Source organism: Typopeltis vanoorti, chromosome 6 (genome assembly GCF_054136105.1).
Source record: "Typopeltis vanoorti isolate ZY-2024b chromosome 6, IOZ_Tvanoo_1.0, whole genome shotgun sequence".
NCBI lineage: Eukaryota > Metazoa > Arthropoda > Arachnida > Uropygi > Thelyphonidae > Typopeltis > Typopeltis vanoorti.
The window spans coordinates 153,439,772-153,464,893 of record NC_143554.1 but is presented as its reverse complement, the minus strand read 5'-3'; the positions used below and the strand labels follow the sequence as shown (position 1 = coordinate 153,464,893).

At 33.7% G+C, this 25,122-nt stretch overlaps 1 long non-coding RNA gene across 1 annotated transcript; it reads left to right on the top strand.

Moving 5' to 3' along the window:
- Positions 1–1,365: 1,365 nt before the first annotated feature.
- Positions 1,366–15,865, top strand: LOC150106112 (uncharacterized). Its single transcript, XR_016548422.1, has 3 exons — positions 1,366–1,398; positions 12,514–12,582; positions 14,337–15,865. It is a non-coding gene; the product is annotated as an uncharacterized LOC150106112 (long non-coding RNA).
- Positions 15,866–25,122: the final 9,257 nt, after the last annotated feature.

Below are 25,122 nucleotides of genomic sequence, written 5' to 3'. Positions count from 1 at the left end.
TTAATGGTGAATCCAGGTCTCATCTATTATAATAAATCGACGCACAAAATCAGTTGTATTCTTGTTAAAACGCTCGAAGCACTGTTCAGAGATTTTCATGTGAGTGTGCTTTTGATCTGCTGTGAGTAAGCGGGACAACAATCTTGCGCAAACTTGCTAACAGTAGTTCAAAAACGCAATATTTTGCACGAAGAATGCAATATATCCTACACGTTCTTCATAAAGCCTATAGTCATTTCAAAAGCATTGCATTGCCATCTATTGTCGAGGCCGAGAACTTTTCAGACCACTCTCGTGTTATTGGATTTATTTGTTCAGAATGTGTTAAATGGTCTCTGAGTCTTGTTTTGTCTATTCTTGAAGTAGTTTTTGTATTTAGTGTAAGAGCGCTTCCTTTAAATCCTGTTTTGTTGGTGGTGGAAAATACATAGATTGCGATTTTGTGTGTAAGTTTTTGTGCATCGTCGTTATTTTATCTTTTTTGAGTTATGCGATTTTGTTTGTGAAGCAGTAGTTAATTAATTCTGCAAGTTCCTCTTTGTTCCTATCATGAACAAAGCTTTGTTTTCTATAAAATCTTGTGCTGAAAATTTCTTTTGTCCAGTTAGTAATTCTTTAAGAGTTGCTCATATTCTCATTATGTTCAGTAAATTTTTGCAAGTAGCAGTGTCGATTTTCTCTAACAATTTTTATTGTTAGTTTGTTTCTTATTTTTGTATGTTTATAACTTAGTATTATTCTGCTCTTGAGAGACATTAAATTAAGAATTATAAACACGTTAACAAAAGAATATTTTATGTTTGCCAAATATTTCAGTCTGAAATTAACAGACTATCCTCGGTGGCTTGATAGGAACAGTTTTTACAAGGTGGAATACAAACAATTGATCATTCAAAAGTAGAACGAGCTTGTTATATTGATGTTATATTGCTAAGCATTAAATAGAGGTAAATTTCATTAGAGCGATGAAGAAATTATAGGTATTAATTCACAACATCATATAACACTCTTAATACACTATTCTATTGGTATATGTATGGATCGGAGCCAGTATGTTGGTATGGTCAATACTTCACAATGTTAGTGAATTGTTGGGGAGTTAATGGTAGGGTTTATGTTGTACTGACTTAGTACAGTATATCAAGGTATGTTGTATGGGATTTAATGCCAGTTCTTTATGTTCAAATTCGTGCGGAAAACAGAGTGGAATATTATCAGAGGTTCTGTATAATATGTTTTATTGTGTATTCGATGCTTTGTTTTCTTATTTGGGTTTCCAATATTAGTGTTTCGAATTGTTCAAAACGAGTTTGTTTTTCTGCTTAAATGTATTTTTTTTACCTTCATAAATACCATAATCTCACATCCTCTTTTGTTTGGCCTACAGGTGTAAAACAGGTAATATTTAATTTGCTATACAAAAGCTTCTGTTTCATTTATTTCAACTTTGGTCAGGATTAGTTTGTCAATATAGTAGAGCAGAGGTTTTAATGTTAAAAAAGCATTTCTTAACACTTCTTATGTTTATGCGTATGATTGTGAACTTGGTCTTTGTGCAAGTGGAGTCTATCCAATTTCTTCACGCTCAAAGTTTTGAAATTTGTATTTTCTGAGTGATATGTCAGCCCATGTTTGGGATCTCCATGCTATATTATTTAGAGTTAATTTAAATTTTGCTCTCAAGGAAGGGGTGTGTTAATGTACTATATTGGTATATTAACTCGCCCCTTCTTAATACACTGCTTTGGTCGGATTCTCTTGCAATTATATAAACTGGGGTGCTTTCGTTCTGTCTCATTAATACCTATGAAACCTTCCTCCATGGAAATTTGTTTTTATTTTCCGTTTTGCTTTTCTTTGCATGGTATAGAAGGGCATTAAATTACGGAATCCAGTGTTCAGTTATATAGATTGGAGTTTGGAGCCGCTTATCAATTAGTATTGATGTTGGCCTGATTTTCTTGGTTGCTGCTAGAATAAGGTCTCTCAGACTTTTGCTGTTAAATCGAGCGATGATTGGTGGCCGTCTCTCTTTATTTCTTTGAGCTTCTTGGTTAACAGAGGGGATGTCCATTGTTGTGACTCGAATGCCGATATTGGTGCCAATCACTTGAACTATGCAGCTTAAATCATCTGTCTTTTCTTTTGGTATTCCCTTAATTTGTAGCTCTTTTTTCTTTCTGTTTGTAGTGTATGCTCGATATGCCACTAGAGAGTGCTTACCTCTTTATTTCTTGATGTTTGTTCCTAAGGTTTTCTTGCACTTCTCTCACTACTGTTAGTTTCGTTTTTATGTCTCTGATAATTCCAAGTACCTTTTCTTGCTATATTTATTATCTTATATATAATGTTCATACTGCTTGAAATTTTTGTTAATTTATTCCATCTGAGCTTTAGGCAATTCTTTAACCATGAGTTTAAAAGTATCCAAGTTGTTGGTTTCTTAGGGACTTACCTTGCTTTGCATCAATGCTTTTGTTTGGTGGCAGCTGTTTTGTTCTTCATTTTCTTACGGCATTGTACGTAGCGCCATGTTTCGGTATGTTTCGCAGCTCCTTTTGCATTACACATACTTTCTCATATCCCAGAACATTTGATAGTGCTATCTTGCACTGCAGCCAGAGCAACAGGTGCCTTCCCCTTTTGTCACTTAATGGCCTTTTCCATTTTTCACAGCTCATTGTGCTTGGTAATCTTCGATGTATCAGGGTCCTTTGGACTTTCTTCCCTTTAGCAACTGCAATGTGACGTTTAAAATTTATTCTTTGCTTGTAGATGACAACAGTGCACTGAGTCTATGAGTGTCAGCAGATAAAATTTGGATTCTACTTAGCCGATTTCGATGTATGAAACGTCACTCTCTTCAGAGTAACAAGCTGAATTAAATAGCAATACTTTCAAATTAAAGACATGATTTATGAGTTAACCCACATTAAACTATAAAATCAGGAGCATCGAAAACAGCATGGTGTATCTGTAAGTCTTTGCGGCGCCCTCTCATAATAATAATAATAATTATTATTATTTTATTTTATTTATTTTTATTGATTTCTACTAAAATTTTTACACATATACAATAATCATCTTGAGTGACATTCCAGCTTATAATTTTTAAAAAATTCAACATTAAATACTGCATATGTGGTTTATGTTTTGCAATGGATTGAAATTAAAATTTTCAATAATACTTTTTGTCTATGAAAAGTATTTTACCTTGGGTATCATATATGTTAAAGATACTAAGCAATTTTATAACCTTGTTTTAATCCTGTTTCGCAAGTAAGCAAACAGGCAAGTAAGCCAATTTTGCGCCTGAACACATTGCTTGGTATCTTTAGCACTTTTTGTCTATATTATGTATTACAACACATATTCTTCTAATATTCACAATGACGATTATATGGAAGGTTTTGTATAATGAATAACTAATATAATAATACTAGTAATAGCAATAATAATTTTTTTTAGAATGATAAGGTTTTTTTACTATATGGAATATTTATGCATATATACATAAGACATATCTTCACAGTACAAGGATTCAGTACAAAATGCAGAGTACCTCAATCTTTATAAATATACATTTAAAAGAAAAACAAACAACGACAACAACAACAACTAAATATCTATCCTCTATATTTACACATGGATTGGCATGAATATGTGCACACAATTCACTTTAGAATGCAGTAATACAATTCGCAGATCAATACCAGCAAACGTGATGGAAAGATTTTATAATGCATAATTTTTTTGTATTTTGTCTTTGTGTTTTGTGTTTTTTTTTTTTTGCAATATTTTATGGATTCTGTATTTAATACAGATACTTCACGTCTCTGTAAAAATTCATTTTAGAAGTTACTGAGTACATTCCTTTTTAATATAATTGTTTGATTGTTTGTTTGGGTGACATTTCTGCTTTCTTCCTCGAAGCCATTGCAGAACGTATCTGTGGAAAATAATACATGGAGGTGGTTTCGTGGTTTTGGTTCAATACCAGGCACGAACCAGGTGTTTAACTGTTTATATTATGTGTCTGCTTGGATATATATATATATATATATTGACGCTTGGCCGTACGAAGGAAGACGGAAGACTTAGTTTCAAGTCTCGTTGGCGACTAGAGGTAATTTTTCTAAGCGTTTTTTCGACCGGTTCCCGAGTTAGTCGACCTCTGGCACGGGCAAACGGGTTTTTTCTCCAAGAAACTCGGGTTTATCGTCCCTTTAACTCAAGAAAATCGACCGTAGAACCCACATTCTTTCAGACATTAAATATATTGTGTTACGGTTAGGGACCACGAGATGGCGGCACATTTGAGCCGTCTCTCTTCACTGTGTACTGCATAATTAGTGATAGCCTTGAGCCATCTATCTCTGATTGGTGCCATGGAGATTGAACTGCCCGCTCAGTCTCCAAAAGTTAGATGGGGCTAAATGGCCTCGCTTACTCCCCGTATACGGGAATAAAGAGGCGTAAGATAATTTTTTTTATTTTTTTTTATTTTTGTATTATTTCAACCTGAGTGATTGTAGTGGTTTTGCTGTTCTGTGTGTTTTTTATGTTGGAAAGTGGGTGTTCTATGGTTATATATTTGTTATCAGCTGGTCGAGTCAGTGGATTTCTGAATATCATTAAATTTGTCTTTTCTGAATTTAGGTGTATGGAGTTTTTCGTGAGCCAGTCTATGATCAGATTTATGTCATGTTGTACATTTGTTTGGGTTATGCTTGTGTTATTATGGATGGATATTATTGCTGTGTCGTATGCGTATTGGAATATCTTAACTTTGAGTGGTAGCTGATTGATATCGTGCGTGTAAATGTTGAATAGAGTTGAGGAGATTACAGCTCCCTGTAGTACTCCCCAGGTTATTGGTAGCTCTCTGCTTCGGTTTGACCCGATAGGTGCGATATGCTTTCTATTTTGAAGGTAGTTTGTAAACCACCTGTGAAGAGGCGTGTATATTCCAACATGCCTCAGATTTTGTAACAAGGTTTGATGTGTAAGTGTACCGAATGCTTTACTTTAAAACTACCATGGTAATTTTGTTTTTGTCTTGGGTGGTAAAATCTTCCAAGAGAGATGTTGTTCCCTTATTTTTCTAAAAACCATATTGTGTTTTGGGGATAATATGAAATATCTCTGTGTATGCTGTGAGTTTCTTCAGTATGATTCGCTCCATAATTTGATTGATAATTTTTAATGTTGCTATGGGTCTGTAATTGCTGATTAAATTTCGTTTTCCATATTTGTATATGGGTGTGATTATGGCGGCCTTTAACATACTTGGTATCCATCCTGTTTTAAATATTTTATTTATTAATTTTAGTAGTATAGAACTTAACTAGTTGCATATTGCTTTATATCTTTATGTCTGACACCATCGATTCCTGGGCATTTGTTTGGTTTGACTTGATGTATTGCAGAGAGAGATATTCTGCTTCTTTTATGGTTTGGAATCATGATGTCTGTTTTGATTGTGGTCCAAGTGGAGGGTCTCGTTTTGTGATTGGGGGAATATTTCTGTGCAGTTCTTGGATGGAGTCTGCAAAGTATTGGTTAAAGTCATTTGCTAGTTGTTGGATAGGTTTTGCTTTTTTCATGAAGCTTTGTTTTATGATTTCGGAGGCGGTGGTGTTGGGAGCAAAATCTAACATCTCATTGATCAGATGCCAGGTTTGTTGCATGTTGTTTTGTGAAGAGGTTAGTTTGTCTCTGTAGTAGCTTATTTTTGCATTTCTGATTTGTGATGTAAGGCGATTCCTTGTTATCTTATATTTAGTTTTTAAAGCTGTGTTATTTGGATATCGCTTTAATTTTTCCATAAAGCGTCCTTTCTGTTTAATTCTAGGATTAAGTTTTGTGTTATCCAAGGATTTTGTGTTGTTTTTGAAAAAATTCGGACTTTCTTTGTAGCTTTCTTATATATTTCTTGCAGTGTGAGTTTAATGTTGTTTTATAAGATATCTGCTGAATCTGATGCCAGGTTTTCCCAGTCTGTTTTTCTTATTTCGTGGTTGACTATTTCTTCCTCTATTATTGTTTTTTTCGTTTTTCTTTTGTGGGACATTGCATGGGTATTGTCTTGGTACGCAGGCTTAGAGCGGTGAAGTAATGGTCTGCTACTTTGCACTTTATGACTGATGCATGTAACTATTTGGTGATGCTCGGGCGTTTATATGGTCTAGACAGGAGGCAGTGATAGTATTTCCGAATATTTCTTCTCTTGTACATGATGTTATTGTTGGTATTAGATTGTACATGGATAGCGTGTCTAGGTATTGTACAGTGTTGTTCTGGTTTTCGTTTGCAATATTCATATTTATGTCGCCAATTATCATTAGGTATTCGGTTGAGCATATTTTTTCGCTTGAAATCAGCAATTGAGTTCGTGTAAGAATTTTATCATGTTTAGGTGTTTGGTGGCCTGTAAATAGCATTTAGTATTATGGGATGCTCACTATTGGTGGTATTAGTGATTTCGAGGCAAAGGGTTTCAGCATGCTCAAATTGATAGGCCGTTTCTTTTGCTATTAATTTTTGTTTGATAAATATTAATATTCCCCCCATCTTTTGTTTGGCGGCATGATCTATGTTGTTGGAAGCCTGGAATTTGGAAAGCAGGCGCTTCCTGATTAGTTATGGATACTTCTGTAAGAATCAATATACCAATAATATCAGTGTAATTCCTCAGATATGCCTGTAACGATAACCATTATTTCGGATACTTCTGATGTTAATATGCAAGATTGAGAGACCTCTCGCTTGTACTGTGTGTGGTTTGCATGCATCAAGCGATTCGAAAGTACAATTATCGATGTATTCTGGTGTAATTACATCTACCTGATGGTTCACATTCATTTTTCTTGTGTTGAGATCTTCTTATTGAAGTTGGAGTCTTTTCTTTCAATCTGGCAACCTGTCTATATCTTCCGAGCTTTTTATTTGTATAGACTTTGAAGTCTGTGACTTTCTCAAGATTATTTTGCAGTCTTTGATCCATAAAAATTGATAATTTTTTCTGTTTTTTCTTTTCTTGCTTGGTTCAAAAGATTCTGATTGAAAGGTGTTAAATACTCAGATAGAAAGATTGGCGTATTGTATTGTGATGCATTTAAATCCTTTAGTACTTTTTTTTTCAGTCTGCTGGCTTTTATGAGATTGTCTCTTGTAACCTTGCTTTTCAGACGAACTATGACTAGGGCGGGTCGTGGCAAGCCTTTTTTTTTGTTCTTCCTGGGAAACCGATTTATGGTCTGAATATCATGATGCTCTAGGGGGATGTCAATTGCATGTCCTAACTTTAAAACTTACGTCTCTGTGCTTTTCTGTGGATTCAGTTTCTGGAAGACCGTTTATGACAAGGCCTTCATTATGTTGTTGTTGGTTGAAAACTTCGTATTTTAGTTTCAGGGAATTTAATTCTTGACGGTGTTCCGATGTGTCTTTTATCAATTTGTGCTGCCTTTCAGTTAATGCGTGAATGCTGGTTTTAATGTCTTTTACCGTTTGTAAGACTTCTTCGACTTTCGAATTGTTAAATTTAACAAACTCTATATATTAGCTAATTTTCTTTTGTTATTTCTTAATTCTATTTATCAATTAGATCTTGGTCAAGATCTACTAAGCTGGCTTTAATATTTTCTAAACATTTTTCTAGTAATAAATTAACGGAACTCAAATTATAGGACCCACCGTTATTTTGTTGTCTCTGCAGTTCATCTTCCGAATCTGCCTCCGGCGCAATCAGTTGCGCAGTTTCTTTGTTCTCTCTACAGTTTAGGCACTTCTATTCTTATCGTTTGGCATTGGATTTGCCTTGCTATATTGTTTCTGATAGTCCGGAACATGTAAAGTGAAGATTCCTATGGCATTTCCTGCAGGTTATATGACATCCGTCGGACGGTAATTCCTTCAGGCACTTGTTGCACTTCATGACTCTCCTTTCTTCCTTTTGGACAGCTGCAAAGATGGCGACGTCCATTCTTCTATACTGGTTAGCAACAACGGTGTACGCTTCAATTTTTAGCACACTCAGATTTTGGATTCCACTTGGCTGATTTCGATGAATCATATGTCACTGTCTTCAGCATGACAAGTAGTTATTTTATGACACTTTTAAATTAAAAACAGGAGTTAGAACCACATTAATACTATAAAAAACGGGACCAGCGATACAACCATCAACCGTTCGTATAACTACACAGCGCCCTCTGTCCATATAATAATAATAATAATAATAATAATAAAACCATGAGAAGGAACATGGCTTTGTCGTGCAGGTGAGTTGCGAACTTTAGTGATGTTTACGCTATTCTGGCGGTAGCATATCTGCCTGCAGGGCCACCCTTTTCAGACAGGTCTCAACTGAGAAGCTAGATTAACATTGTTCCATCCCCCGATCTTAATGGCGAAAAGAAAAAAGAAATCCATACTGGATCATTCGACGCCCAAGTCAGCACGAACTGCGTCAAATGTTCGAGATCCTGGTCATCATGCGACAAGTGGGCTACAGGACCCAACTCTCCTTGCTGGGCAATCAGGGCAGGAAGCTGAAAAGTGTCTTTAAGAAATCAAACGTAAAAAATGGATTGTAGAAGAAAACAGAGAAATTATGAAATGTTTTTAAAGATCAACACCAGAATAAAGAGGTTTCAGAAAGCGTATGCATTTAATTTAGAAGCAATAATTCCAGAATCTGCAATAACAGAACAAAGACTTATGGACCTAAAGAATTTCATTTTGAGTTAAAAACTATTTACTGAACTTAAGTGCAAGAGTTACGTAATAAACCAACAACTATACTAACAGCAAATCATCAGGAAGAATATCGATATCAAACTTTGGAATTCAACTCACTAAGCATCAAGCTGACGGCATACCTCAAAATGTTTTGACAGAAGCGCAGTGTAAAATGAAGTCAGCGATATTGGAACATATGAATTCCATAGATGCAAATGATGTGATTAAAACGAAAACAACCAACAGCATAAAGGAAACAAATCAGCTCCTATACAGCACAGCCTATATATATTTACTGCAACGCTTGGTTGCAAACCGCAAGAGCAAGCCCAGGATGAAACAATCAGCACTATAGAAACTCCTGTTGGAATGATAAGTCAACAAACGTCTAGCTGATCTGAGCAACTTAACCCCTTAACGTACCAATTAACAATCAGAAAGCGGTCATTTTTATGCCAATTGTTTGGGCTAGTTTTGGGCGAGGGTGATTTGCTGCATCAAATTCATCATTATTTGAAAAATAATGATGAATTTGTGCAAACGCAAACGAAATCGCCGATACACGCCGTTGCCAACTTTTCTCGGCTGAAAGGAAATAGGCACAAGATTTTCTAGCTTCTATATTCGGTGCAATAAACAAAAGACGTGTTGCAAACGTCTTTGTATGTTAAGGAGTTAAACGGTTTGAAAGAAGAACGGCTGAAAAATAATAACATCAAATGCAAACGGATTAACACATATAATGTGGCCAACAAAACAATTGTGAAGTTACCGAAGAGCTAAAACAAAGAACTAAAGCGACTACACAGAAATTTAAAAGATATGTCGCTAGCAAGAATAAACCAATATGTGCAAAATACGCAATTTCGACAGAACTATCGTCAGTTCTTTCAGTCTCTCCAGAGAAATATAAATGCAAAAATTCCTTCACCAGCAAAAGAAGAAACACAAAAATTTTGGAAGACATTCTGGGATAATCCTATTCAACACAATAAGGATGCCTTATGGATTAAGGAAATAGAATCAGAACTGAAAACAAAAACAAATGCAAAATGTCAATATCACTAAATAAATGGTCAGTACACAAGCTAGAAAATTAAAAAGAAAAACTGAAGTGCACTTGCCAAAGACGAACTACATGGATTTTGGTTAAAGCATCTAACCAGTCTACATGATCGAATGGCAGAACAATTTAATTATTTGTTGCAGTCAGGCTCAGTGGAAGGCTGGATGATATCTCGGGTCATTTTTCTCTTCCTGAAAGATAAGGAAAAAGGTGCAGACCCATTTAACTATCGTCCAATGACATACCTACCAACTATGCTTAAGCTGTTCACTGCAATCATAGCGAATTCCACATACCACTACTATCAGATAATCAGATTTATCCGATTAAACAAAAGGGCAATTTCCAAAAATCTAGAGGAACAGACGACCAGATCCTTATTAATAAATTGATTCTAAAAAATTCAAAAAGAAGAAGAACTAACTTAAGCATGCCATGGATAGACTATAAGAAAGCATTCGATTCCCTCCCACGCTCCTGGATCCTAAAATCAGTACAAATGTTTAGGATTAGCAAAAAGGTGATTCCCTGTCCCCATTGCCCTTCAACATTTCAATGACACTTTTGTATATGATCATGAAGAAAAGGAAATTTAGATATGAAATTCCTGAATAAAATGCTAAAATTTCCCATATGTATTGATGCGATGTGGAAAGTCGGTCCAGCAAAGCGATTCTTTACTGAACACAGTTGGTATTTTCAGTTAGGATATCAAAACGGAATTTGGGTTAGATAAATGTGCAATTTTCTATTAAACGAGGAAATATTAACGAGACTGGAAATTTCAAATTTCATTAAAAGAAATATATAAAAGAAATTTTAGCCGATGCTATACATACCTAGGAATATTTCCCTTTCGAGTGGGATATTCTCCACTCGAAAGTGAAACATCAGACAGCATGAGAATACATCAAAAGAGTTAGGAATACAGCAAAGAATTCTTGAGCTATACCAGTGATCCTATAGAAAATTGGCATAATGGATTGGACAAAAGAAGACCTGGACAGCAAAAGTAGAAAATTTAGCTATGAAATTGGCTATGAAAGGGTTTATTTTTCTAGCGCATATATCGCTTATTTTGCAGTTCCATTTTGTAATCGGATTTGTTACCTGTTGCTTTTATCTCGGAGCCAATGCTTGAAGCATTGGCTCAGAACTATTGTCGATGTAACTTCATTAGCTAATTTCTACTTCTTCCACAGTCTTTCTCATTTGCAGTAGACTCCGCCCGACTATTCATCTTGGAAGGTATTCATCCGGTCAGCTTCACTTCGTGGACTATGCATCATGCGATACATCCACGAAGTGATGTTGACCGGATATACTTTACAAGATGAATAGTCGGGCGGGGTCTACTGCAAATGAGACTGACTGTGGAAGAAGTAGAAATTAGCTAATTAAATTACATCGACAATAGCTCTGATCCAATGCTTCAAGCATTGGCTCCGAGATAAAAGCAACAGGTAAAAAATCCGATTACAAAATGGAACTGCAAAATAAGCGATATATGCACTAGAAAAATAAACCCATTCATAGCCAATTTCTTCGAGACACTCACCAGTGTCTCGAAGATGACGAAATGATGACAAAATTGAAATGAACAAGACTTGGAAATGGCTACAATATGGATATATTCAAAAAGAAAACAGACGGATTTATTGTAGCAGCTCAATAACAGGTATTACAGACTAATGTAATGAAAGCAAAAATTTTGAAGATCAATAATAACAGCAAATGAGATTACGATCAGAAAGGACAGACTGTAGAACATCTAATCAGAGCCTGCAGCAAAATAGCTGAAACTGACTATAAATACAGCTATGATCAAATGGCCAAAATAGTTCATTGGCATCTATGCAAAAAATATGGCTTTCCTACTTCTGGTAACTGGTGGGAGCATAAAATACAGACAGTGTTGGAAAACGAAACATCAAAAATTCTCTGGGACTTTCGAATACAAACTGATCGGCATTTAGAACACAATAGACCAGACATCACAATTATCGAATATTGACAGGTTTGGATTATCGATATCGCAGTTCCCAGTGATAACAACATTAAAAATAAAGAACTGGAAAAATTACTAAATATCGAGATCTAGCAATCGAAGTTGGCAGGCTGTAACCCACTAAAATTATCCCATTAGTTATCGCTGCACTTGGTTCAACTTCAGAGAAGCTATCCAGCTATTTACAGCAATTAAACATCAACGAATTGATCCCATGTGAACCTTCAAAAATAGCATTTCTTGGAACAGTCCTCCATATTGTACGACGCCATGTGACTGTCTATTCTTAGATTGTTGAGGAGAATCTGAATAGTTCTTTATCAAATGTTGTTTTAAATGATACATCGTTTTGACTATGTATCAATTATGTGAATATAATAATAATAATAATAATAATAATAATAATAATAATAATAATAATAATAATAATAATAATGTAATTTAAATGAGTATTTAAAATAAAAAAAAAACTTCTAACGCAATTCTTTCACTCTGAATATATCAAGAACGATATCTCATTTCATGATTTGGCAAATTTCCAGAATTTTAATAAGCGAATATATAATGTAGATTCCAAATATTATACTTATTTTCACAAAAAGTAATTTATGTGTGTGTGTGTGTGCGTGTCCGTTGTACATTGTTTTGGAAATATATTGAATGACGGTGACTGACTAATATTTTTAATTGATAGGAATATGTTGATGTGACTTTCTATATGGATAGATATGTGGAAGAGCATTCTTATAAACCAAAGTATGAAGTAAGTAATCTTGTTTCTTTTTGAGTAATTTCTATATACTCCAATTCCACTTGTTTAGACTTAGACAGGGAATTATATTAAAGTGTATGATTTTCTGTTAAAATAACACATTTTAAAGTGGAAAAATCATTTCGGTTTTAATATGTTTTCCAAGAAGTGATACTATTTGCTGTCGGAACAGGTCATCAGTCGTTTTCAACATTGTACAGAGGAAATTGCTGCATCTTTTAAATGCTTGTATGCTTCTACAACAGAACTTTCTTAAAGCACGATTTCCACTGTAACTAGAAACAAAGGATTTCATTTGAACTCGTGCCTAGTCTAATTTATTATCGTGAATAAATAAATAAATAAATGCACATGTAACTTCGATACGGTTTAGATTGCCACAAATGAGGAATAAACACTAGAGGGAAACAGGAAACTAAATAATATACGAACTTAATCGATTAATTATTCGTATTTTAAAATTAATTATGTGAAGGAATGGTAAACCAGTACATTGAAAAAACTGCTGACACTTCCATTTATTTTCTAAGACAGATAACTAAAACCAATCCCAGGAATGGAGGAGGATAACACATAATGATTTCGGTTATTATGATACAGGAAATCGAGTGTTGTATAGAGTTAACTTACTTATAGGTAAGTGAAATCGCACCGATAATTATTTTCGTTTATAGAGATAATTGCAGTATAGCTAAAATATTTCAGATAATTATAGCTGACTGCATTCAAGGATACAAAAAGTATAGTAGAGGAAAGGAATTCAAGAAACTGGCAAGCCACCTGTGGTAGCTATAGAGTTTATCAATCCAGTCTTACTTAATAAAGACATCAATTCCTAAACAAAGTTTATTATAAATGCTTAAATTAATCTTATTTTAGCAATCAAGGTAACTATTGATTTCGAAAAAAAAACTGCAAATTCCTTCCATTTTGCGTACAGACTGTGAAAGTTCTAACTTTTGGATACTGATAGGAAGTCAGTCTTCGTTGTTAAGCAATCAGATTACTGACCGAAAAGTGCTGCTAATTTTAAATGGCATCTGAGGAGAGTACGCTGCAGAATTTCCGTCGTGTAGAACAAAGGCAATATATGAATGCTTTCATTCATTATTTTTGAATATACTGTATGAAAAAGCCAAATTTCCGTAAAATCGATAGATCCAGTAATTCAGTGAACAGTTGAAGGCAGCTTTAAAAGTTACAAGTTTTACTATTCGACAATTAGCATCGAAATCATTATGTCTTTCTAGCAAACGGCTAGCGCTACGGATATGGAAGCTCTTACCGCAGGACTACACAGACTTCAAATTGGATTTACTTTTTATTATAAGTTGAATGACTTCATTTAATAACTGTCGTTTTAAGAATATTTTGATTATTTAATGATTATATTAATATTAAATGATTGCTATAAAACTTCATTATTATTATTCCCTAATGTGCAGAATAAATTGTCTCGTGATTATTCTTTTGGAGGAAAATGGTGAAATCAAACAGAAACAAAACAGTCACTTTTTATCCATTGTGAAAGGCAGATTCGAAAGGATATTTTCTTTTCCTTTGCTAAAATACTTAACGACCTCTGTAATGTACTGGACATATTCTAAATAGGTGTTCTGTAATTAATATTGTTTAAATATCTTCCTTAAATATAATTTGCTTGTATTTGAAATATATGCGCCAATTGGTTATCAAATTTCAAAATGTTTATTTATTTATTTCTCTTTTTTTCCTTCTGTTTTCAGACTGTTGAACTGTTTACTAACATCGGCGGACTTGTTGGAATATGGCTTGGAGTGTCGCTGGTAGCTGTTTTCGATCTGCTGGAGAGTTTGTTCTTAATCGCAACTGTCTCGTGGTGTCCATTTGGACGAGTCATCGATATCGGTCGTAGCCTCTGAATGAAGCTGATATTTGTCGCCCTTGACAATAAATGGAATTTTGTTATTATTACTAATATCATAATCATGATTATTATCATCAGTGACCTTCGGCGAGTTAAGGTCTCATCGATGGAGGCTGCCATAATAAACATACCATGTGTTATAAAGGTGGTGGGGAAAAAGAAAACTGAGGTCTGGTCCGAAGGTTGAAGAAAACTGAAGAAAACTCCCGTTAAATGGACATTTCTTGAATATTCCCTTTAAGTGAGGGTGTTGGATTCCATTAACATGAGAATGCGGTCTGGAAGGATGGTGAGTGGAGATTATTTTTATCGTCCATGTATATTGTTGACGATCTCTCCCAGTATTAACCAGAACCACTTCAATTTTAGACAAGGTAAACTCTTCACACACTCGCATTACGTTCTCGATTCATTGTGAATCCAGAACGTTCAACAGACTTTCCTAGGTATTATAAAAAGCCCCTCCCCCTTGTCATAGAGTCGGCCCAGTTAGTTTTTACACTCTTCTATAGAGGAATCAAATAAAACTCGCTGTCATTTTACGGATATAACGAAACCATGATCGAGAAATTAATAATTATCATTCTCCTTCCAAGGTGCATACTGATGTTAATAGATCCAGTACACACAACAGATAAACACTACACAAGGGAAGAGATAATTCATGTTTCCTATATTGTAGCAGAGAACGTCACTCCACACCTAAAAGGGACTTCTGAACAAATAACAAGTCTCTCCGATTGTAATCTGTACACCATCTTCAAATCAGCACGGAGTGACGTTCTCTGCTACAATATAGGAAACATGAATTATCTCTTCCCTTGTGTAGTGTTTATCAAATATCCTATTCCTGTCGATCTAGTTACCTTGTTCAGACTGGCCATTCTGCTGAGATCAGAATTCAAGAATATCAAGATTTCTGTAAGCAGAATTTTTAGGCCTTTCGTAAGATGTACTCGACACTACAGACATAGTTCACTGGCATCAAACAAACTTGTTGCACTATAACATGGTTAAGTTTTAGCGTGCATCCTGATCTTAATCTAACAGTCTCTATGTGTAGCTTTAATTTTTAGGAAGTATCTATCATTAATTGGTCGCATACTGATGTCAATGGATTCGTTTCTACATTTGAAACGTATCTGATTGTAAACTTAATTCCATAGCTCTATCTGATTCTTGGCAAGATTATCAGTTGTTCCTCATATTTCCTCAAATGCGACTACGATTCCTTGAAGTAAACAGACGCTGTATGTCCCATTCTTATGTTCATATTTCAAATGTAGTAGCCAGTTCTTCCGCTTTCATATCTGGGCGATGCTCGTGATATTTTTTATAACAGTATTTATTAAATTCTATTTTCTTCTACATCTGTGAACCCGTTATTTTAAAATATCATATCTCGCTTCTTCTTCCTATTTACCTGTGTTTGAAGTCCACATACTCTCAAACTCTCCGCATACATACGAACAGAAGATTCATTGTCTAATACTGATATCATCTCTGCTACTCATCTTTACACTGTTTCAGCAGATTCGGAAAGTAGTCCCATATAATACATGCATTATAGTAGTACCTTTAATGAAGTTAGTTTCAATTGACTATCTGAAGTCATTATTGTAGACTTTTTACCTGGTTATGTATTTACCTGGAAGTAAGTTATAAATCTCACTATGAATGTGTAATTTTATTTAGTGAAACGCAAACGGATATAAATACACGTCTATTGTTTAAACATGAATATAGCATGAATTATTTCTAGATTTGAAACATATCTGATTAAAAACACTAATACATACTTAATCATGTTTACAACATTAAATTAAAAACTAATCCTTAATTTTATATTTGCCTTTCTTTAAAACATTCTTTGAATTTTTTGTTATATCACAAATTTTTATTACTCAAATATTACATCACAAATCTACAAGTTGCCCACACACTGTCTCAAATGAATGCCATCATGTGCGGAGTTTTTAATTATCGTGTTCTTTCTCTTCGTGGTATTCCAAAAATTTCTCTATTCTACAATCAAAGGATTAAGTATATGATCTTTGAACATTACCGTTTTCGATACATTTTAAGTATGATATAATCCCTGTTATATACTTTTCCTTCATTTCTATCCACAATTTAAAATATTATAATCTTTGTATTTTGTAATTTATTATTTAATTCATTAAGTGTTGTAACTCCTCAGTTAGGCATTGGTAACGTCCGTAACACAAGTGTGCTAAGGGCATTTTTTGATTCGATTCTGGTTTCTGTACTAGAAGTAGTTTTAAACTTTATTGTATTTCAAATATTATAATTATTGTAATGTGTGATTTGATTTATTGTGTAATTCATTAAGTGTTTTAACTCCTCAGTTACGCATTGGTAACGTACCTAGCACAAGTGTTCTAAGGGCATTTTTTGATTCGATTCTAGTTTCTCTGCTAGAGGTAGTTTTAAACTTTATTGTATTTCAAATATTATAATCCTTGTAATGTGTAATTCATTATGTAATTCAATAAGTGTTGTAACTCCTCAGTTCCGCTTTGGTAACGTCCGTAGCAAAATTGTGCTAGGGGCATTTTTTTGGCTCGATTCTGGTTTCTCTACTAGAAGTAGTTTTAAACTTTATTGTATTTCATAGCACTTCTAAAGTTATTTGAGTGTGGGGGAATCAATGTAGCGGAATTATTATTATTATTATTATTATTATTATTATTATTATTATTATTATTATTATTATTATTATTATCTTAGGGTTTTACCTCTTAGAAAAATCCTCCATAGAAGTTGTATTAGGGTTTAGAAACATATCTCCATGTTCCTTAAAGAATAACAAATACTGGCAATTCTCCGCAATTCTATCGCACAAATGACTTAAAAAGAATTTAGTTCAGTACCACCTTCCTACTGCCATCTAATTTAGTCAAGCAAATTTGGGATTAATAATAGCCTTTACTGCCGACAGGTATATGAGTTTTATTAACGCTGCATTAGTGAGATTTATATTTTTGGATTTTGTTTTGAATTCATTTGTCATTCTTCTTAAGCTTATTTATATCCAAATTTTAAAAGATGACTTCACAGCTTTAATTATTTTTCCTGTAAGTGTGCTCTAATTTGATTCTTTTCAAGGAAAAGGAGTGTTTCTTGTAATCTAAAAAATAACAAGAAATCAACTAATAATAATACAAGAAAAGAATCCACAAATTTTCGAATCCTGTATGATGGAATGAACTTCATGGAAATATTCATGGAACTAGAATATTTGAAATATCATTCATTGGAATTTATTACGTTTGAAATATTGTAAGATTAAAATAATTTTAATGGAAAAATTATGTGTTTTATGTACACCTCTTCTCTGAATGAAAATAAATTAAAATGCAGTTGCAGTTATTTTTAGTTTTTCTTGCAGTCATACGAAACAGCACTGAAAGGAAAGTACTTCCTTGCGCATCACTTTAAGTTAATAAATGAAGTGTACGGATTAGTAGCACGGTTTTTTCAAACGCCAACATAAGAACTGATTGATACAATACAGCATTACATTGCTATTTAAAAACAAACACTTCGTACAGGTATATAAAAGATTTTTAATAATAATATTGATTTTTATAATCAGCTACAAAACATATATTATAAAATAAATAAAAATGATAACATAATTTTAGCAGGAGACTTAAATGCAAGAATTGGAAACACTAAAATTAATAATAATATAGGAATACATGGAGAACACACACTAAACAGAAATGGTAAAAAATTGATTGACTTTGCAGTTTATAATAACCTAAAAATAATGAATTCCTTCTATAAACATAAAGACATACAGAAATATACTTGGGCAGCAAAAGGATGGAAATCAATATTAGTTTACTTCATATTAAATGAAAAGACATCAAAATTTTCACTAGATGTCAGAGTTCACAGAGGATATGAAATAAGTAGTGGATACTTTCTTGTTAAAATAAAATTACGATTACCACCTAAATGGCTACAAGTAACAAGAACAGAAAGAAAAATTGAAACATTTGTCTATAAAACTAGACTATTGAATGACACAAATGTACAATGGCTATATGAACAAAGAATTAACCAATATCTAGATAAAATAAAAGAAAATGAAGGAATAGAAATAGAATAGCTTAATATAAAAATTATACTAAATGCAGCAGACAATGAGAGCATAGGAAATACTAAAAAATCCAATAAAAGAAAAAAACTGAAGATCTGGGATGATAAAATGAAAGAAATAATCAAAAAGAAAAAAGACCCCTATCACAAATGGTTAAGCAGTAAAAGATTAGAAGATGAAATAGATTAATAAAGAATAAGAGCAGCAGCTAAAAGAGAAGTCAGAAAAATACATAGAGAATCATGGAATAAATTTTTTTCTAATTTAGAACATGATTTATATAAAATAAGACCCAATGTATAAAAGATTTTGAAATACTTAAATGCAGATACCAAAGAAAACATAAAATTAAACACCGAAATGAAATTAGAAGAATTTCTAAATTACTACACAGAACTGTGGATAGACAAATATTTTTAAAACGCAACTGGCAAACAATTAACGAAAATGAAAAGGAAATAACTGAAGAAGAATTAGAAATCAGCCTGAAAGAAACAAGAAACGGAAAATCACCTGGGGAAGATAAGCTAGGTTCAGAACTATATAAATACGTAGGAACAAGACTCAAATAATGACTTATTATTTTTAAATAAAATTTATTCAACTAGTATCCCCCCATTAGAATAGAAAAATCAATTCTGATTCCTATCTTTAAAAAAGGTAATAGAGATGACCCTAAAACTGTCAGAGGTATCAGTATACTATATTCCTGTTACAAAATATGTAGCAGAATCTTAAATAGCAAACTAATGAAATATTTCGAAAACTTTATTTTAGAAGTACAGAATGGATTTATAAAAGGACGATCATGTATAGACCCGGGCTTTTGCCTAAAATTAATAATAGAGAAAAGAAGAGAATATAATTTAGAAACACATATTGCATTTATTAACTTTGAAAAAGTATTTGACAAAGTTAAAAGAAACATATTATTCATCATATTAAAAGAAAGACAAATACCAAATAATATCCTAAAAGCTATCACAAGTATATATGAAAATAATCAAATACAAATAAGATTAAATCACGAGTTATCATATACGAGAGAGATAAACCAAGGGGTCCGACAGAGATGTCCAATCTCAGATACTCTTTTTAATATCTACTTAAATGAAATAATAAGGAAATGGAATAAAAATTTACATTAAGGAATTAAACTTTCTCCTACAGTTAACTTAAACACTCTCCTCTTTGCGGACGACCAAATAATAATTACAAATTCTGAAGATAACTTACAGAAAGCTATTTTAGATCTAAATGAGATATCCAAAGATTATGATATGATAATATCAACAGAAAAATCAAAAACTGTGACCTTTAAAGGACAAGATCCAGCAAGAACTAAGATAGTAATAGATAACACGATTTTAGAAGTGAATTCATTTAACTATCTAGGATGTATGATCACCTATGAAAATGAAAAAGATATAAACTTAAAAATTGCAAAATATTTAAAAATAACAGGTGTAATTAACTGTATATTTAAACCAAACCTAGTTCAAAAACAAACAAGGCCAAAAGTATACAATACATTAGCCCTAATAGTCTTAATGTATGGAAGCGAAATCTGGACAATAAAACAAAAGGACAAAAAAGATTAACAACAGCAGAAATGAAGTTTATGAGAAAAACTGCAAAGTATACCCTATTTGATCACAAAAGAAACGACGATATTATGAAAGAATTAAACCAAGAACCAGTAATAGAAAGAATTAAAAATTATAAACATAAATGGATGGAACACGTTCAAAGAATGAAAACGGAAAGATTACCAAAAGAAGCCTTAAAGTACAAGCCATTAGGAAAACGAAAACCAGGACATTCTCTTAAACGATTCAACGATGACTTCTAAGGCCGGAACTGGCCATACTAGGCCTAAATCCTTGATATGTATGATGATGATGATGATGATGATGATTAAAGAATTGAATGACTAGAACAGAGATTTAAGTAAAAAGGTTTTAATATAAAAAACACTACTAGTTTCGGCTTGTAACAGCCTTCGTCAGGTGATATTATAAAAGAAAGAAGAAAGAAAGAAAAAAACTAAAACCCTGAAGCTTAAATAAACTATGAACATCATAGAGAGTCTCTATACATAGACAGGACGTCCTCTTAAACGATTCAACGATGACTTCTAACGCCGGGACAGGCAATGATAGGCCTAAATCCTTGATACGCATAATGATGATGACGGTGATTATTTACCAACGGTTAATCTAATCACTGGAAAGAAAAAGAAATCAGTTTATTTCTGCTAAGGTTCGCCCCAAGTTTGCAACTCATACAGAAAAATGTTCGAAACTTATCCTTGTTTGAAGGCGTTTTTTTTCGTTTCATCTTCGGAAAGGCGTGTTTTTCTTCACTAAACAAAGAATGGTGTCATCACTAATGAACTAAAGATCAGATTGGATTATGCTAGTGAAGACAAACCTGCCTGAATTAAAAAAAAATCCACCTGTCTTTCTCTTTAAGAGAAACTCTCTCAATTCTTCAATAAATTATATTTAATGAAATTCTGCTTACTTTTCTTTCTGAAAATCAATTAGACTTTAGTAATTATACTAAAAGACCTATCAGAGAAAAGAGCAAAATAAAAATAAATTTATTGCCCTTTTCGAGAGAAAAGGGCAATAGATTTATTTGTTCTTTTCACGGCCCGCGAGCCGCTCATGGCCTTCGGTACGATTTTGTGCGGGTCGCCTGTGGATTGTGATTTTCATGAGCGAAAAAATAAAATAACAATTTGAACCAAATGCGTATTAGATATTGTAATTCTATCGATAATCTCGAAGTTGGTTATTTAGTTTGGTGTTTTTATATCACTATATACCCACGTGTTTTTCAGGTTTGCCGAAGAAGCGTTCTTACACTCTTTTGTTCTAACGAGCATGCTCCAGGGTTCACGGGCGCAAGATTAGTTTGTTCAACTATCGCTGCTGCCCACTAAATTACTAGATACGTATTGGATGCGGTCCCCGGATAAATCTTTTTTTTTTTTTTTTTTTTTTTTTTTTTAATGCGGCCCTCGGATTACCTAAGGATGGACAGCCCTGCCCTAAAATGTTGTTTAAAATAATTTTCGAAAATCGTAAGATAAACATATCCCTGCTTAGTATTGAAATTTATGGAATTTTATTTCTCTTTATTCGACTACATATACTACTTACATCTACTCAATTGCTTTTTATCAATTAGGGAACAAAGAGAAAAAATCCCGATAACTTGGAGGAGTGGGGAATGAAAACAAACATATGAAATTCGGTTCATTATGCAAAAATTGAAGCAAACTCTGATAATCTCATAAAATGAGTGTTCCTGTCAGCGATATCCGTAAATTAGTCACGGCATAAAATCAAGCGGTTTCAAGTGGTTTTCAATTTCGGGTGAGTGAGAACAAGAATTCAATGGTTACAAAATTTTGGTTTTGACTACAACACGACATTTACCAGATAAAAACAGATGACGAGCCCAGTGTGAGTTAGGGGCTAATAGAGCTAACTATATAATTTGTTGCTGCTTTATAACCTATGGAGTATATGGGAGAATGCAGATGATATGCACGCGCATACCTGCATGATGATATATAAGTCGAGTAATTATACGAGACGAAGTGCAAGCGTAATATTCAACTCCAAAGTCTCCTCGCTATGCACAGAAGTATACTGCGATAAATTCTCCCCTAACATCATACAAACAGAGAGTTATCGTGAAATTGTTTAAAGTAGTGTTGAATAAATATTAGCAGACATGAAGAAAATGAAATTCGATATACCTCTATTACGTTGAACAATGCGTCACTTGTTGTCATCTTTAGAATGAGTGTTTGATTAATAAATACTTAATTGTTACCTATGAATCCTATTTAACTACGTAATGCCATTAACTTTTAATAACAATATATATTTACGTACACCGTAGAACAGTAATGAACAAAATGTACTTTATAATCTTCAAAGTAATTAAGGGAAGTTGATTACAATCTAAACGGAGCCCAGGCTATGTAATAACAATAGTCATGAGTTGTAATTTATCGAATAGATGGATAATCTCATTGCGCATTCTTATTATGAGGAAAATGCTACTGTTATAGTTCTATTTCATTTTTAATTTCTATTCAATTTCTACAACCAGATTGTCTTATTCCAATGAGCAGAAAGGATCTCACAGGTAAGTTCAATTTAATTGTACATGTTCATACAAACGTGCAAATAATTATAGCTATTAGGATTTCCTTTAATTTGGTAAGAGAGAAAATTTTTTGGGACTGGCTCAGTACTGATGAACACTTAAAAAGCCTTCACAGTCATACCTGAATATTGAACCATTACATGTGGAATCATCACCTCTTCTTAATTTTAAAATTAATAAGCCATAAGGTACATACACCCATGGGGGAATAAAAGCAAAATTGGTCGGTTTCTACGGAGATGTTTTTAAGTGATTCAATGAGCAAATGAAGAAAGCAGGTCTCAGAGTATTATATACAAATTACATAAAGCAGCATAAAAACCATTGTAAAATCAAAAGGAGTACACTAAGCTCAAATAATTAAACTTCAAAATTAAGAATCAGGAGTCAGAGCTTAATCCTTAAATCCTGGATCCACTGCAGGGATTCTGGGATCAGTTTAAAAAAGTCCTCTTGAGAGGGCACTCAAGCACAATTTTATTGATAGTCTGGATCCCTCTTCAGCATTCACAGTTTGGAGTATCTGACCAATCCCATTTATGCAAGAGATGCTTACATCTCCCATGTCCTGTTCTGATCCGATTTAAAGTGGTCCATAAATATCTAGGGAGACCGAAGCCCTCTAGACGAGATGTCGGATTTGAACTGGGTATTAGAAGATTGGAGGTACGTTGAAATCAATACTCTCCCCATGACTCGCATAGGTCGAAATTCTGGTTGTTTATTTGTATTGAACTCCTCCAGGCAGAAGACTGAAATCCAGGAAGGGCGCCTGGATTTCAGTCTTTGTGAAATACGAAAGGACATGTCTTGGTAGATAGGCAAGGAACTGTTTCCAATTACTTTTATCCATAGTTTGCTCAATGCTTGAGTCCTTAAGCGAGGGAGGGATTATATTACTGAGAGTTGGGAGCCAATAACCAGGAGAAGATCTTAAAGATCCAGAGATTTTCCTCATAGTTTGGTTCAGATGGATATCGACTAAAGAAGCGTATGCGCTGTTCAGCCACACAGGAGCGCAAAGTATTATGTAGAATAGACCAAAGACAGTGTTTGCAGTAGTACGAAGTGTGTTGGCATCGGTACTGCAAGAAATACCAGCAAGTTTATGCATTATATTATTACGACATTTTAATTTTCCAGCAATATTTTCTAGATGATATTTAAATGTCAAACTTCCGTCTAGGGCAACTCCTAGGTATTTTGGATGATTGTTACATTTCACTTGTTTATTTCTGAACTAAACGTTTGGGATATAGTTGGACTGAATATTACTTAAACGAATGGAGACTACTTCAGTTTTGTTCAGATTAGATTGTAATCGCCATCGTCTAAAGCAGTGATTCTCAAACTGGGTGCGAGACTCTTAAGGGGGGGGGTGCGAATAGCTTGAAAAGGGGCTCGGCATACTTTCCCACAGATAATTATTAAAACTGCCCTAAATTTTAAAAATAACAACAAATAAAAAGAAAAAAATCCGCTAACACCTTTTCTTATTCCCGTATAGAGAGTAGGCGAGACCGTTTAGCCTTATCTAACTTTTAGAGACTGAGTGGGCAGTTCGATCTCCACTGGTACCAATCAGAGATAGCTAGCCTAAGGCTATCGCTATTTAAGCGGCACACAGTGAAGAGAATGGCACAACAAGTGCTGCCATCTCGTGGTCCCTTACCACAACACAATATATTTAATGTGTGAAATAGTGTGGGTTCTACTGTCGATTTTCTTGAGTTTATGGGACGAAAAACCCGAGTTTCCCGGAGAAAAAACCCGCTTACCCGTGTCAGAGATCGACAAACTCGGAAACCGGTCGAAAAATGGCTTAGAATAATTTTCTCTAGTCACCGAGTAGACTCGAAATCAAGTCTTTCTTCGGGCGGCCAAGTGCCATGGTGTGGAAACGCCACATCCACTGAGCTACACTGAGCTTAACAACAACAAAAGAAAATACAGAAAGAAAAACGTTTAATGATACAGGTTGTAATTATCATGAATTTCAAAATAAGTAATAAATATTTTCTTCACTTGCATTTATAAAACGCGTGTGCCAGAGGCGGTGTTGATAGTTTGGCAGCAGCCACATTCTCTTCCAGGCAGTATTATACACGCTCAGCTGAAAGCAGCGACTTAATGACATCTAATTGGCGCTTGTTTCGTGCAATTGTGCTGATTTATTTAGTACTAACTTGTACGCCTTTAGTACGCCTTGATTAAATATTGTTTTATTTCAATACATATTTTAGTTAATTGCAAGTGTTAAAACTAATTTTTATTGTAGGCCTAATATTGTGATGCTTTAATT